The sequence below is a fragment of the Carcharodon carcharias genome (genome assembly GCF_017639515.1).
Source record: "Carcharodon carcharias isolate sCarCar2 chromosome 29 unlocalized genomic scaffold, sCarCar2.pri SUPER_29_unloc_2, whole genome shotgun sequence".
NCBI classification, from domain to species: domain Eukaryota; kingdom Metazoa; phylum Chordata; class Chondrichthyes; order Lamniformes; family Lamnidae; genus Carcharodon; species Carcharodon carcharias.
This window is the reverse complement of record NW_024470665.1, coordinates 3324329-3338112: the sequence shown is the minus strand read 5'-3', so window position 1 is coordinate 3338112 and position 13784 is coordinate 3324329. Positions and strand designations below refer to the sequence as shown.

The following is a 13784-nucleotide window of genomic DNA, read 5'->3' as shown; positions in this document are numbered from 1 at the left end:
TGTGTGTGAGTGTGTGTGTGTGAGTATGTGTGTGTGAGTGAGTATGTGTGTGTGTGTGAGTATGTGTGTGTGAGTGTGTGTGTGTGAGTATGTGTGTGTGAGTGAGTATGTGTGTGTGAGTGAGTATGTGTGTGTGTATGTGTGTGTGAGTGAGTGTGTGTGTGTGAGTATGTGTGTGTGAGTGAGTGTGTGTGTGTGAGTATGTGTGTGTGAGTGAGTATGTGTGTGTGAGTGAGTATGTGTGTGTGAGTATGTGTGTGTGAATGTGCGTATGTGAGCGAATGAGAGTGTGTGAGTGTCTGTGCATGTATGTGTGTGTGTGTGAGAGAGTGTGTGTGTTGTGTGCGTGTGTGTGTTTGTGTGTGTGCCTGTGAGAGTGTGCGTGTGTGTGAGTGTTTGTGTGTGAGAGTAAGGGAGTTTGTCTGTGTGAGCGTGTGTGTGTGAGAGTGTGTGTTTGTGAGTGTGTGTGTTAGTGTGAGTATGTATGTGTGAGTGTGTATGTGAGTGTGTGTATGTGTCTTTGTGTGCGTGTGAATGTGTGTGCACGTGTATTTGAGTGAGTGAGTGTGTGTATGTGTCTTTGTGTGCGTGTGAATGTGTGTGCACGTGTATTTGAGTGAGTGAGTGTGTGTATGTGTCTTTGTGTGTGTGAATGTGTGTGCACGTGTATGTGAGTGAGTGACCGTGTGTGTGTGCATGTTAGTGTGAGTATGTGTGTAAGTACATGACAGTGTGTGTATATGAGTGTGCGAACATATCGCCTTCTTTAGTCCCTGCCTTCCTAGCTAAACACTGTGGACTCTGACTAGACTCCCACAGGGACAAAGACAGACACTGACAGAACACACACATCCACATACACACACACACTCTCACTCTCTCACAGACACACACACAGCTCTGTACAGAAGCTCAAGACCATCCAGGACAAAGCAGCCCCGCTTGAATGACACCCCATCCACAAACATTCACTCCCTCCACCACCGACACACAGTAGCAGCAGTGTGTGTACCATCTACAAGATGCACTGCAGCAACTCACCAAGGCTCCTTCGACAGCACCTTCCAAACCCACGACCTCTACCATCTAGAAGGACAAGGGCAGCAGACACATGGGGAACACCCCCACCTGGAAGTTCCCCTCCAAGTCACTCACCATCCTGACTTGGAAATATATCGGCCGTTCCTTCACTGTCGCTGGGTCAAAATCCTGGAACTCCCTCCCTAACAGCGCTGTGGGTGTACCTACACCACACGGGACAAAATCCTGGAACTCCCTCCCTAACAGCACTGTGGGTGTACCTACACCACATGGACAAAATCCTGGAACTCCCTCCCTAACAGCGCTGTGGGTGTACCTACACCACACGGGACAAAATCCTGGAACTCCCTCCCTAACAGCGCTGTGGGTGTACCTACACCACATGGACAAAATCCTGGAACTCCCTCCCTAACAGCGCCGTGGGTGTACCTACACCACATGGACAAAATCCTGGAACTCCCTCCCTAACAGCGCTGTGGGTGTACCTACACCACACGGGACAAAATCCTGGAACTCCCTCCCTAACAGCGCTGTGGGTGTACCTACACCACATCGACAAAATCCTGGAACTCCCTCCCTAACAGCGCTGTGGGTGTACCTACATCACAGGGACAAAATCCTGGAACTCCCTCCCTAACAGCACTGTGGGTGTACCTACACCACATGGACAAAATCCTGGAACTCCCTCCCTAACAGCACTGTGGGTGTACCTACACCACAGGGGACAAAATCCTGGAACTCCCTCCCTAACAGCACTGTGGGTGTACCTACACCACAGGGGACAAAATCCTGGAACTCCCTCCCTAACAGCACTGTGGGTGTACCTACACCACACGGACAAAATCCTGGAACTCCCTCCCTAACAGCACCGTGGGTGTACCTACACCACAGGGATTGCAGCGGTTCAAGAAGGCAGCTCACCCAACACCTTCTCAAGGGGCAATTAGAGATGGGGCAATAAATGCTGGGCCCAGCCAGCGAAGCCCACATCCTGTGAATGAATTTGAGAAATAGATGCAGTGGAGTTAATGCTGGTTTCCGAAGTGATCAGAGATTGCTGGTGTTCGGTCAGATAGAAACCAAACACTTTAGCACTTGCACCGTGTAATAAATTAGCTGACAGACCAAAAACTGCCTTGAAGGAGGAAGGTGAGCCAGTAATGAGCAATAACCGTGGGATATTGGACCGTGATAACATTATTAAGGATCACATTGTCAGTCAGTCATCAATCAGGTCAGGATGCAGAACCACAGGGTTAAGTGTCAACTTTACTGAGACCTGATCAAATATATTACCAGTCGTGGGGGATTTACATCGATAGAATCTTACAGGCCAGGAGGAGGCCATTCAGCCCATCTTGTCTGTGCTGGCTCTTTGACAGATCTATCGGGTTAGCCCCCACTCTCCCCCCACCTGCTTGTTCCCCACCAGCCCTGCAAATCCAACACCCCCACCCCCAACCAACCCCCCCTCCCTTCAAACATGACTCAGGAAAGAGAAAACTCGCTTAGGCTTTTGCTAAATACTGTTTCTTCCACACGCCACTCCCCTCCCACCGCCAATCCCATCACTGACCCCACCCCAACCCCCCCCCACCCAAACCCGCTACCGCACCCAGCTCCGATCTCCCCACCGGCACCCTCCCCTCCCCCATCCCCACCCCCACCCCCACCCCCATCCCCACCCAGACTCCACCACCAACCCCCCCCCCACGCTGCCCAGCGCCAACAATGGGAAGAGAAACACACTGGGAAAGAACTTGTCTTTTCAATTCGAGGTCAGTTAACGTTTCATATAGAGCTTTACAAGATGATGACAGGTTTAGATAATGGAACAAGAGGGAGAGGGAGAGAGAGAGAGGCAAACAGCGAGAGGGAGACAGGCAGACAGAGAGGGAGAGAGAGAGAGGCAAACAGCGAGAGAGAGACAGGCAGACAGAGAGGGAGAGAGAGAGAGGCAAACAGCGAGAGAGAGACAGGCAGACAGAGAGGGAGAGAGAGAGAGGCGAACAGCGAGAGAGAGACAGGCAGACAGAGAGGGAGAGAGAGAGAGGCAAACAGCGAGAGAGAGACAGGCAGACAGAGAGGGAGAGAGAGAGAGAGGCAAACAGCGAGAGAGAGACAGGCAGACAGAGAGGGAGAGAGAGAGAGACAAACAGCGAGAGAGAGACAGGCAGACAGAGAAATAGCATCAGGCAGACAGAAGGAGTGAGAGGGACAGGCAGACAAAGAGAGAGACAGGCAGACAGAGAGAGAGACAGGCAGACAGAAAGAGAGAGAGACAGGCAGACAGAAAGAGAGAGAGACAGGCAGACAGAGAGCGACAGTCAGACAGACAAATAGCGTCAGGCAGACAGAGGGAGTGAGAGGGACAGGCAGACAGAGAGAGAGACAGGCGGACAGAAAGAGAGAGAGAGAGAGACAGGCAGACAGAGAGAGAGACAGGCAGACAGAGAGAAAGAGAGAGGCAGACAGAGAGAGAGAGAGAGGCAGACAGAGAGAGAGGCAGACAGAGAGAGAGACAGGCAGACAGAAAGAGAGAGAGAGGCAGACAGAGAGAGAGGCAGACAGAGAGAGAGACAGGCAGACAGAAAGAGAGAGAGAGGCAGACAGAGAGAGAGACAGACAGAGAGAAAGAGAGAGAGAGAGACAGGCAGACAGAGAGAGAGAGACAGGCAGACAGAGAGAGAGAGAGAGGCAGACAGAGAGAAAGAGAGAGGCAGACAGAGAGAGAGAGACAGGCAAACAGAGAGAGAGAGACAGGTCGACAGAGAGAGACAGGCAGACAGAAAGAGAGAGAGAGAGACAGGCAGACAGAGAGAGAGAGAGGCAGACAGAGAGAAAGAGAGAGGCAGACAGAGAGAGAGAGACAGGCAAACAGAGAGAGAGAGACAGGTCGACAGAGAGAGACAGGCAGACAGAGAGAGAGAGAGACAGACAGACACAGAAAGAGAGAGAGGCAGACAGTGAGAGAGAATTGCAGACAGAGAGAGAGAGACGGGCAGACAGAGAGAGAGAGACAGGCAGACAGAAAGAGAGAGAGGCAGACAGTGAGAGAGAATTGCAGACAGAGAGAGAGGCAGACAGTGAGAGAGAATTGCAGACAGAGAGAGAGAGACAGGCAGACAGAGAGAGAGAGAGAGACAGGCAGACAGAAAGAGAGAGAGGCAGACAGTGAGAGAGAATTGCAGACAGAGAGAGAGGCAGACAGTGAGAGAGAATTGCAGACAGAGAGAGAGAGACGGGCAGACAGAGAGAGAGAGAGACAGGCAGACAGAAAGAGAGAGAGGCAGACAGTGAGAGAGAATTGCAGACAAAGAGAGAGGCAGACAGTGAGAGAGAATTGCAGACAGAGAGAGAGAGGAACAGGCAGACAGAGAGAGACAGGCAGACAGAGAGAGTCAGGCAGACAGAAAGAGAGAGAGACAGGCAGACAGAGAGACAGAGTGAGAGACAGGCAGACAGAGAGAGAGAGATAGAGATAAAAAGAGAAAGAGAGACAGAAAGAGAGAGAGAGAGAGAGACAGGGAGAGCAAGACAGGAGAGGAGAAAAGAGATAGAGAGAGAAAGAGAGAGAGAGAGAGAGAGAGAGAGAGAGAGAAACAGGCAGAGAGAGACAGAGATAAAAAGGGAGACGGCGGTAATGTCTGGACTATAACCCAGAGGCCCGGGCTGATTCTCCTGTGGGACCCGGGTTCAGATCCCACCCCTTCGGCCGGTGGAATTTAAATTCAGCTTAAATAAAACCTGGAACTGAGAGCGAGTCAGGGAGACGGTGACCGTGAAACTATCCACCGATTGTTGCAAAAGCCCCATCCGGCTCGGTAACGTCCCTTGAGGGAGGGAAGTCCGCCCGTCCTTACTCGGTCTGGCCGACACGTGACTCCAGACCCCACGCGGCCCATGCGTGGCTGCCCCTTAACCGCTCCTGAAATGACCGGGCAAGAGACGCAGCTCAAGGGGGCACTTGGGGGATGGGCAACAAAGGGAGGCCTGAACAGAGAGAGGCCCCCATCCCATGGAAGGAGGTATAAAGATCAGGGAGACAAAGAGAAGCTGTTGCCATGAGCTGATGGTACAAGGTCTGGGGGGGGGGGAAACAGATTGCATCTTGTGGGCAGGGGAGGAGGAACTTTTTTTACCCAGCGAGCGGTGATGAGCTGGAGCTCGCTGCCCGCGAGGAGGGTGGGAGCGGAGGCGGTGAACGATTTCAAGAGGAAATTGGACGGACGCTTGAGGGGAAACAAAATCGCAGGGGACACGGTGGGGATGGAGTGGGAGGAATGGGACTGAGCGGATTGCTCCGCAGAGGGACAGCACGGAGTCGATGGGCCGGATGCCCCTGGAATGACTCCGTTAATATCTGGAAAATGACATTTGACGAAAAGGGGCTGTGGGTTTGAAATGAAACAAGCCGTCCGTTCCAGCCGGCAGTTGGCTTACTTCAGGCTGGTTGAAAACAGAAAATCATTTGCTTTCGGGTTTCGCCTGAAACGCCAGCACATCTCAACATTACATCAACAAAGCGTCACTTGAAAGGCATCGGGCTCAACCCTAGGCGAGAAAGGGGATCGAGGTCTGAAGAAATAGCTCAAACCTAAAGGGGGAGGTGTCACCCGAGGCTGTAAAGACCTTTTCACAGAGTGTCACCAGCACAGCAAGAGGCCGTTCAGCCCGTCTGCTCCGTGCTGTGTTTAACCTGCTCCACACCAGCCTCCTCCCACCGCCCCCCCTACTCTCCATCCCACCCCATTCCCATATCCTTCTGTTCCTTTCTCTCCCCCTCACGTGTTTATCCAGCTTCCCCCTTAAACACAATCGACGCTATTCACCTCGACCACTCCCTGTGGGAGTGAGTCCCACATTCTCCCCCACTCTCTGGGTAAAGAGGTTTCTCCTGAATTCCCCCATTGGGTTTATTGGTGATGATCTCATATCGATGGTCCCTGGCTGTGGTCTCACTCCGACAAGTGGAAACATCTTCTCTATGTCTACCCCATCGAAACCCTTTCAACAGTTTAAAGACCTCAATCAGGTCACCCTCTCAGCCTTCTCTTTTCTAGAGAAAAGAGCCCCAGCCTGTTCAGACGTTCCTGATAGTAAAAACCTTTTAGTTCTAGTATCATTGAAGTAAATTTTTTTGCACCTTCTCCAGCACCTCAATATCCTTTTCATAATACAGAGACCAGAACTGTGCACAGTGCTCCTAGTGTGGTCTAACCAAGGGATATGGAGACCGGAACTGTGCACAGTGCTCCCAGTGTGGTCTAACCAAGGGATATGGAGACCGGAACTGTGCACAGTGCTCCCAGTGTGGTCTAACCAAGGGATATGGAGACCGGAACTGTGCACAGTGCTCCCAGTGTGGTCTAACCAAGGGATATGGAGACCGGAACTGTGCACAGTGCTCCCAGTGTGGTCTAACCAAGGTATATGGAGACCGGAACTGTGCACAGTGCTCCCGGTGTGGTCTAACCAAGGGATATGGAGACCGGAACTGTGCACACTGCTACCAGTGTGGTCTAACCAAGGGATATGGAGACCGGAACTGTGCACATTGCTCCCAGTGTGGTCTAACCAAGGGATATGGAGACTGGAACTGTGCACAGTGCTCCCAGTGTGGTCTAACCAAGGGATACGGAGACCGGACCTGTGCACAGTGCTCCCTGTGTGGTCTAACCAAGGGATATGGGGACCGGAACTGTGCACAGTACTCCAGGTGTGGTCTAATCAAGGGATATGGAGACTGGAACAGTGCGCAGTGCTCCCAGTGTGGTCTAACCAAGGGATACGGAGACTGGAACTGTGCACAGTGCTCCCAGTGTGGTCTAACCAAGGGATATGGAGACTGGAACTGTGCACAGTGCTCCCAGTGTGGTCTAACCAAGGGATATGGAGACTGGAACTGTGCACAGTGCTCCCAGTGTGATCTAACCAAGGGATATGGAGACCGGAACTGTGCACAGTGCTCCCAGTGTGGTCTAAGCGAGGCTCGATGCAAGTTTAACATAAATCCTCCATTTTGACGATTCAGTACCTCTGGGGAGGAGGTCTTAGCTGGCTCTCTTTCGTGTCCTTAGTAACCTCCGTGTCGCTGGCGCCTGTGATGCGTTGGCAGTAATGGAATGGGGAAACGAAGTGCCTCTCACCTTGAGTATCTTTATCAGGTTCGTTACTGGCTTGTGGAGGCTGTGAGACTGGTCCGGGCTGGATAAGGTGAGCAGGCTGTCAGGCAGGCTTAGGCCTTTGAAGTGCTAACTAACCAGGCCGGTTGCTGTGCACCCTCCAGTAAAGTGCAGCAGTTTCAAATGAGCTCAAACTCGTGTCCGGAAAGGCTTCTCGCTGCTTTTAATGTTGAAACCTCAAGGACTGTGATGTCAGCAGCGGCAGACACTAATGAACCCCAAACGCTTACCGCGAAACCATTTCCCTTGACTCTCAATCGTTCCCCCCTTCTGCATTAAAGGTGTTGGTCTTAATTTCACAAGAGGAGGTTTTCCTAACTTAACGTGGTCAGAAACAGGAGCGGGAGTTGGCCATTCTGCCCCTCGAGCCTGATCTCCACACCCCCCCCCAAATGTCAACACTATCGTGACTGGTCTCCTACCTCAACTCCCCCTTCCCGCCCAACAACCCATCAGCCTCGGTATATGGAGACCGGAACTGTGCACAGTGCTCCCAGTGTGGTCTAACCAAGGGATATGGAGACCGGAACTGCGCACAGCGCTCCCAGTGTGGTCTAACCAAGGGATATGGAGACTGGAACTGTGCACAGTGCTCCCAGTGTGGTCTAACCAAGGGATATGAAGACCGGAACTGTGCACAGTGCTCCCAGTGTGATCTAACCAAGGGATATGGAGAGTGGAACTGTGCACAGTGCTCCCAGTATGGTCTAACCAAGGGATATGGAGAGTGGAACTGTGCACAGTGCTCCCAGTGTGGTCTAACCAAGGGATATGGAGACCAGAACTGTACACAGTGCTCCCAGTGTGGTCTAACCAAGGGATATGGAGACCGGAACTGTGCACAGTGCTCCCAGTGTGGTCTAACCAAGGGATATGGAGAGTGGAACTGTGCACAGTGCTCCCAGTGTGGTCTAACCAAGGGATATGGAGACCAGAACTGTGCACAGTGCTCCCAGTGTGGTCTAACCAAGGGATATGGAGACCGGAACTGTGCACAGTGCTCCCAGTGTGGTCTAACCAAGGGATATGGAGACCGGAACTGCGCACAGCGCTCCCAGTGTGGTCTAACCAAGGGATATGGAGACTGGAACTGTGCACAGTGCTCCCAGTGTGGTCTAACCAAGGGATATGAAGACCGGAACTGTGCACAGTGCTCCCAGTGTGATCTAACCAAGGGATATGGAGAGTGGAACTGTGCACAGTGCTCCCAGTATGGTCTAACCAAGGGATATGGAGAGTGGAACTGTGCACAGTGCTCCCAGTGTGGTCTAACCAAGGGATATGGAGACCAGAACTGTACACAGTGCTCCCAGTGTGGTCTAACCAAGGGATATGGAGACCGGAACTGTGCACAGTGCTCCCAGTGTGGTCTAACCAAGGGATATGGAGACTGGAACTGTGCACAGTGCTCCCAGTGTGGTCTAACCAAGGGATATGGAGACCAGAACTGTACACAGTGCTCCCAGTGTGGTCTAACCAAGGGATATGGAGACCGGAACTGTGCACAGTGCTCCCAGTGTGGTCTAACCAAGGGATATGGAGAGTGGAACTGTGCACAGTGCTCCCAGTGTGGTCTAACCAAGGGATACGGAGACCGGAACTGTGCACAGTGCTCCCAGTGTGGTCTAACCCAGGGATACGGAGACTGGAACTGTGCACAGTGCTCCCAGTGTGGTCTAACCAAGGGATATGGAGACCGGAACTGTGCACAGTGCCCCCAGTGTGGTCTTGAATATACCAGACGACGGACACCCACAGCTTCCCCAGGGGGTGGGGGTGGGGGTGGGGGTGGGGGGTGGTGGGGGGGAGGGTGTGGGGGGTGGTAGAGAATCCCCAAGATTCACAACCCTCCGAGTGAGGACATTCCTCCTCGTCTACACCCAAAATGGCCGACCCCCTTGCCCCAGCGATGGTGATGCTCGCCCCCCCCTTCCCACCCATCCCTCCCCCTCCTCCCTCCCCTTCCCCCTCCCCACCCCCCAAATTCTCCGAGAGGGGTTTTATACGTCTGCAGAGCCCCTCGAAACGTGCGAGGCTAAGGTCAGAGGTCAGGGGTCCCAGGGGGTGGGGGATTCGATCAAAGCTTCGAAGATATTCAAGGGGGGGAGCAGGTAAGGGTCGGCAGGGAGGAAGTGTCCCCCCCAACCCCCCCCGCCGGTGGAGGGGAGTCGAGGGCTCGGTGGGGGGTGGGGGGGGTATGGGGGAGGGGCAGAGTCTAAAAAATGAGCGGCAGCCCTTTCAGGGGTGAAATTAGTGGTGGGTGGGGGGGGGGGGGGGACACTCCCACGCAGAAAGGGGTAAGGGGTGGGAGAAATTTGAACGCGGGCAATCGGTCAAGACCACGGTGGGTTCAAGAGGGCAGCTCCTCAGTGCCTTCTGAAGGGAGCAGTCAGGGGTGGGCAATAGGTGCTGTCCCGGCCAGCGACGCCCACATTCCCCACGAACAAATAGGGGGGAAAATAATCGTTTTGAGGTGGGTTTGGGGGTAAAGGCGGGGGGGTGGGGGGGCGGTGGGTAGGGGTTTGTGTGTGTGTGTGTGTGTGTGTGTGTGTGTGTATGTGTGTGTGTGTGTGTGTGTGTGTGTGTGGAGTTAGGTCACAGGTCAGCCGCGATGTCATGGACGAAGGGCTGGAGAGGGGCTGAATGGCCTCCGCGTTCCAAGCCCGTCTGGAACGCTCGGCCGAGCGGGGGCTTTCCCTGCCGCTCTTGGCCGACCATTCAGGCCGCGTCGGCTGAGGCAGCCTTGACTTGAGGTGGACCTTGCCTGCATTCGACTGGCGCCGCTAGAGAGAGAGAAAGAGAGAGAGAGAGAGAGAGAGAGAGAGAGAGCAGCTCAACTTTCCCCGTCTAAGCTCACTGCGCGGCTGGATGAAGATAGGGGCCCTCGGCGGGCAAACGATCTATTGACGGGTGCGCTAAAAAAGAAATGGAAGGGCAAAAAAAATCCTACCCACCCCCCCTCCCAACCCCCACCTCCCCCACCTCCCCCACCTCCCTCCCAGGGCCAATCCCAGAACCTGCCCGTGGGGAGCCAATCCCTTGTCCCTGGTCCAGTTGCATTTTGGATTTTGTAAATGACATGTTGGGACATCCTGGGGTTGGAGAGATGGCCAGGGTGGGGGGTGGGGTGGTGGGAGGCTGTGAAAGGCGCTACAGAAATGCAACCCTTTCACCCTTTTTCCACCCCCCACCCCCCCACCCCCCCAACCTCTCTCAACACCTCCCCCGGCGAGGTGGGAGGCTCCGACAGACACAACCCAACTTCTCCGCGCCAAACCCGGAATCCTTCCCGGAAAGAGTTCGGCTCCACCAAATTGGCCAAACCGTGCTGTGCGGCCCCGAGGCGGGGGTGGGGTGGGGTGGGTGGGGGCGGAGGTGGAGGGGAAGGGCCACTCGGTCTATCGTGCCTGTGCTGACCCTTTGGAAGACCTCAACTACCCACAATGAGTCCCCCAATCCCTCCCCCTCCACCTCCCCCGCTCCTTCCTCCAACAGACCTGTAAATAATCCCCCTTCGAGTATTTCTCCAATTCCCCCCCCGCTTTTTTTTGAAAGTTCCTATTGAATCTGCTTCCACCCCCCCTTTCAGGCAGCGCCTTCCAGATCACAACAACTCGCTGGGTCAAAAAATAATCCTCCTCATCTCCCCCCCTCTGGTCCTTTTCCCCGATTCTCTTCAACCTGTGTCCCCTCTGGTTACCGACCCTCCAGCCGCCGGAGACACTTTCTCCTCATCGACTCTTATCCAAACCCCCCTCGCGATGTTGAACGCCCCCGATTCAATCTCCCCCCCCCACCCCCCTTGACCTGCTCCGCTCCGAGGGAGGACGATGGCGATCGGGAGGTTGGTTACCAAGAGGGTCGGCTATAGGCATTTCGAGAGAGACGGGCAGGGTCTTTTAACCACCCTGGGGAGCTGAAGCGAACGAGCGATTGTCTGTAGCAAATGTCAACACGAGGGGAAGGGGGGAAGATAAATTGATGAAGGAGGCGATGTATTTGATAAAAATCTCTCTGAAGATCTCCAAAACCAACCCCACCCTCACCACCTCCCCCAACCAAGGCCACCATCTCCGCAGTTCCAATGCTTATCTCCGGTCTAATACCTGAAAGACGGGCTGTCGGAGGGCAGGGGCCGAAGATGAGACAAGAGAGTTGAGGGTTCTCTGCCTCTGCCTTCGAGCACTGACTCAACGGTGAGGCCATCGGTCCTGAGACTGGGCCTACGAAACACGGAGAGGGGCCGAGAAGGTTGTCCGTAAAGGAGATACCCCCACCTCCCCCTGCATTCCCCCCCCCGCCCCCAGCAACCCACCACCACCCCAACCCACCCCCTACCCCAGGAACGGCGAAGGTTTTGTTGCCGGGCGGTGGGGGGGGGAGGGTGGGTGGGTGGTTGGTTGGAGGGGAAGAGTAAACCTAAGCTCCTTACCCGCTCTGCGTGACTCCAGCAACCCCGCGCTCCGAGTGAGGGCCAGAGCCCGCCCTGCGACGTGGGTCTCCGGCGAGGAGGTTCAAGGGGCGGTGCCAGGCGCGGTGCTCCCAAGGTTTGGGTGTGGGGGGGTGGGGGGGCCGGATCCCCACCAGCCCCCACCAGCCGAGGCTGCCGCCTTCTCCCGAGAGGGGTCGATCGGGGACGCGGAATGGGCGCCGAAAGCTTGCCAGCGAGGCCCAGGTCCGCGGGGAGTCTTTTTCTGACCGAGGACGAGGAGGAAGCGGGCGTCGATTTAAGCGACCCCCCACCCCACCCCCACCCACCACCACCCCCCGCCACCAACCCCCCCCACCCCCCACCTTGATCGGCGGCAACTGGAGGAGGAGCTTTCGGGCAGCCGGAAGGAGTTCGGCAAGTTGTCGGCAGGGAAGCGAGCCTGACGAGGGTCGCTCGGCGATCGGCCCTGCCTGTACTCCGATCCACGTGCGACTGTGACACACAGGTAGTGAGTCGGGGTGGAAGCAGCAGGGGCGTGATCACTATCTCGCCAGCTCCCCCGCCCCCCCCTCTGGGTGGGGGGTGGGGGGGTTGTGGGGGTGGTGGGGGGGTGGTAGGGTGGGAGGATCTCAGCTTCCTCCAGCACAGCTGCAACACGTCGAGCCGACAGATGCAGCCGGTGACGCAGGTCGCTGGTTAGACCACATCTGGAGCACCGCTCGCCTGCTACCCACCCCCCTCCCTCCGGCCCCCTCCCCCACCACCCCACCCCACCTCCCCCTGCACCCACCCCACACACAGGGGCGAGGGAGATAGCATGGCCTTGGAAACACAGGAACAGGAGGAGAACCATTCAGCCCCCTCGAGCCCTGTTACACAGGGACAGGAGGAGGTCCATTCAGCCCCCTCGAGCCTGTTACACAGGAACAGGAGGAGGTCCATTCAGCCCCCTCGAGCCTGTTACACAGGAACAGGAGGAGGCCCATTCAGCCCCCTCGAGCCCTGTTACACAGGAACAGGAGGAGGCCCATTCAGCCCCCTCGAGCCCTGTTACACAGGAACAGGAGGAGGCCCATTCAGCCCCCTCGAGCCCTGTTACACAGGAACAGGAGGAGGCCCATTCAGCCCCCTCGAGCCCTGTTACACAGGAACAGGAGGAGGCCCATTCAGCCCCCTCGAGCCTGTTACACAGGAACAGGAGGAGGACCATTCAGCCCCCTCGAGCCTGTTACGCATGAACAGGAGGAGGACCATTCAGCCCCCTCGAGCCTGTTACACAGGAACAGGAGGAGGCCATTCAGCCCCTCAAGCTTGTTACACAGGAACAGGAGGAGGCCATTCAGCTCCCTCGATCCTGTTACACAGGAACAGGAGGAGGACCATTCAGCCCCTCGAGCCTGTTACATAAGAACAGAAGGAGACCCATTCAGCCCTTGAGCATGCTCTGTTATTCAATTAGATCTTGGCTGATCTGTATCTTAACTTCATTTACCCCCCCCACCCCCCTGGCTTTGTTCACCCTGAAACCCTTTCCCCAACAGAAATCTCCCAATCTCAGTTTTGAAATTTACAATTGACCCCTCCCAGTCTCGACAGCTTTTTCTGGGGGAGAGAGTTCCAGATTTCTACCCCCCCACACTTTGTGTGAAGAAGTGCTTCCTGACATCACCCCCTGATCGGCCTGGCTCTAATTTTAACATGAGGTAGTGGTTGAGTCTCACTTGATTACATTACACCCAGAACAACTTGCATTATAGCACTTTCGACATGATGAAGTGTCCCATGTACCAAGTCTGTGCTGGACAGAATACTCAAGATGTTAAACCTTTTGTGCCATCACCTGCAATTTCTTCCTTCCTCTCTGGACGGTCTGCCCCTCGCTAGAATCTGGCTCCACACGTCCTGCCCTCTACCTAATTCAGGGACTTAGTCTTCATCAAGGGTCATTCAACTGTGGGGGGAATCACAGCTGAGCCCCAACCCGTTCAGCAGCGCACCCCCACACCCCGCTGCCCTCACACACACTCTTCCCAGCGCCGCTTGCCCTGATGATCAGCAGGAGAGGAGATCCGGGCTGATGCTTATCCCCTCCCTCCGTTCATCGCTCCCCATCTCTACCTGATTCT

The 13784-nt window shown here is 55.2% G+C and overlaps 1 protein-coding gene across 1 annotated transcript in view; it reads right to left on the bottom strand.

Annotated features, from left to right (window-relative positions):
• The window catches only part of LOC121274034 (scavenger receptor cysteine-rich type 1 protein M130-like), a 743215-nt gene extending 731083 nt beyond the window's left edge, over nt 1–12132 (bottom strand). The window contains exon 1 of the mRNA XM_041181166.1: nt 12021–12132. The gene's annotated coding sequence lies outside the window, so the exon portion shown is untranslated. The remainder of the gene's footprint in view (nt 1–12020) is intronic.
• Nucleotides 12133–13784: the final 1652 nt, after the last annotated feature.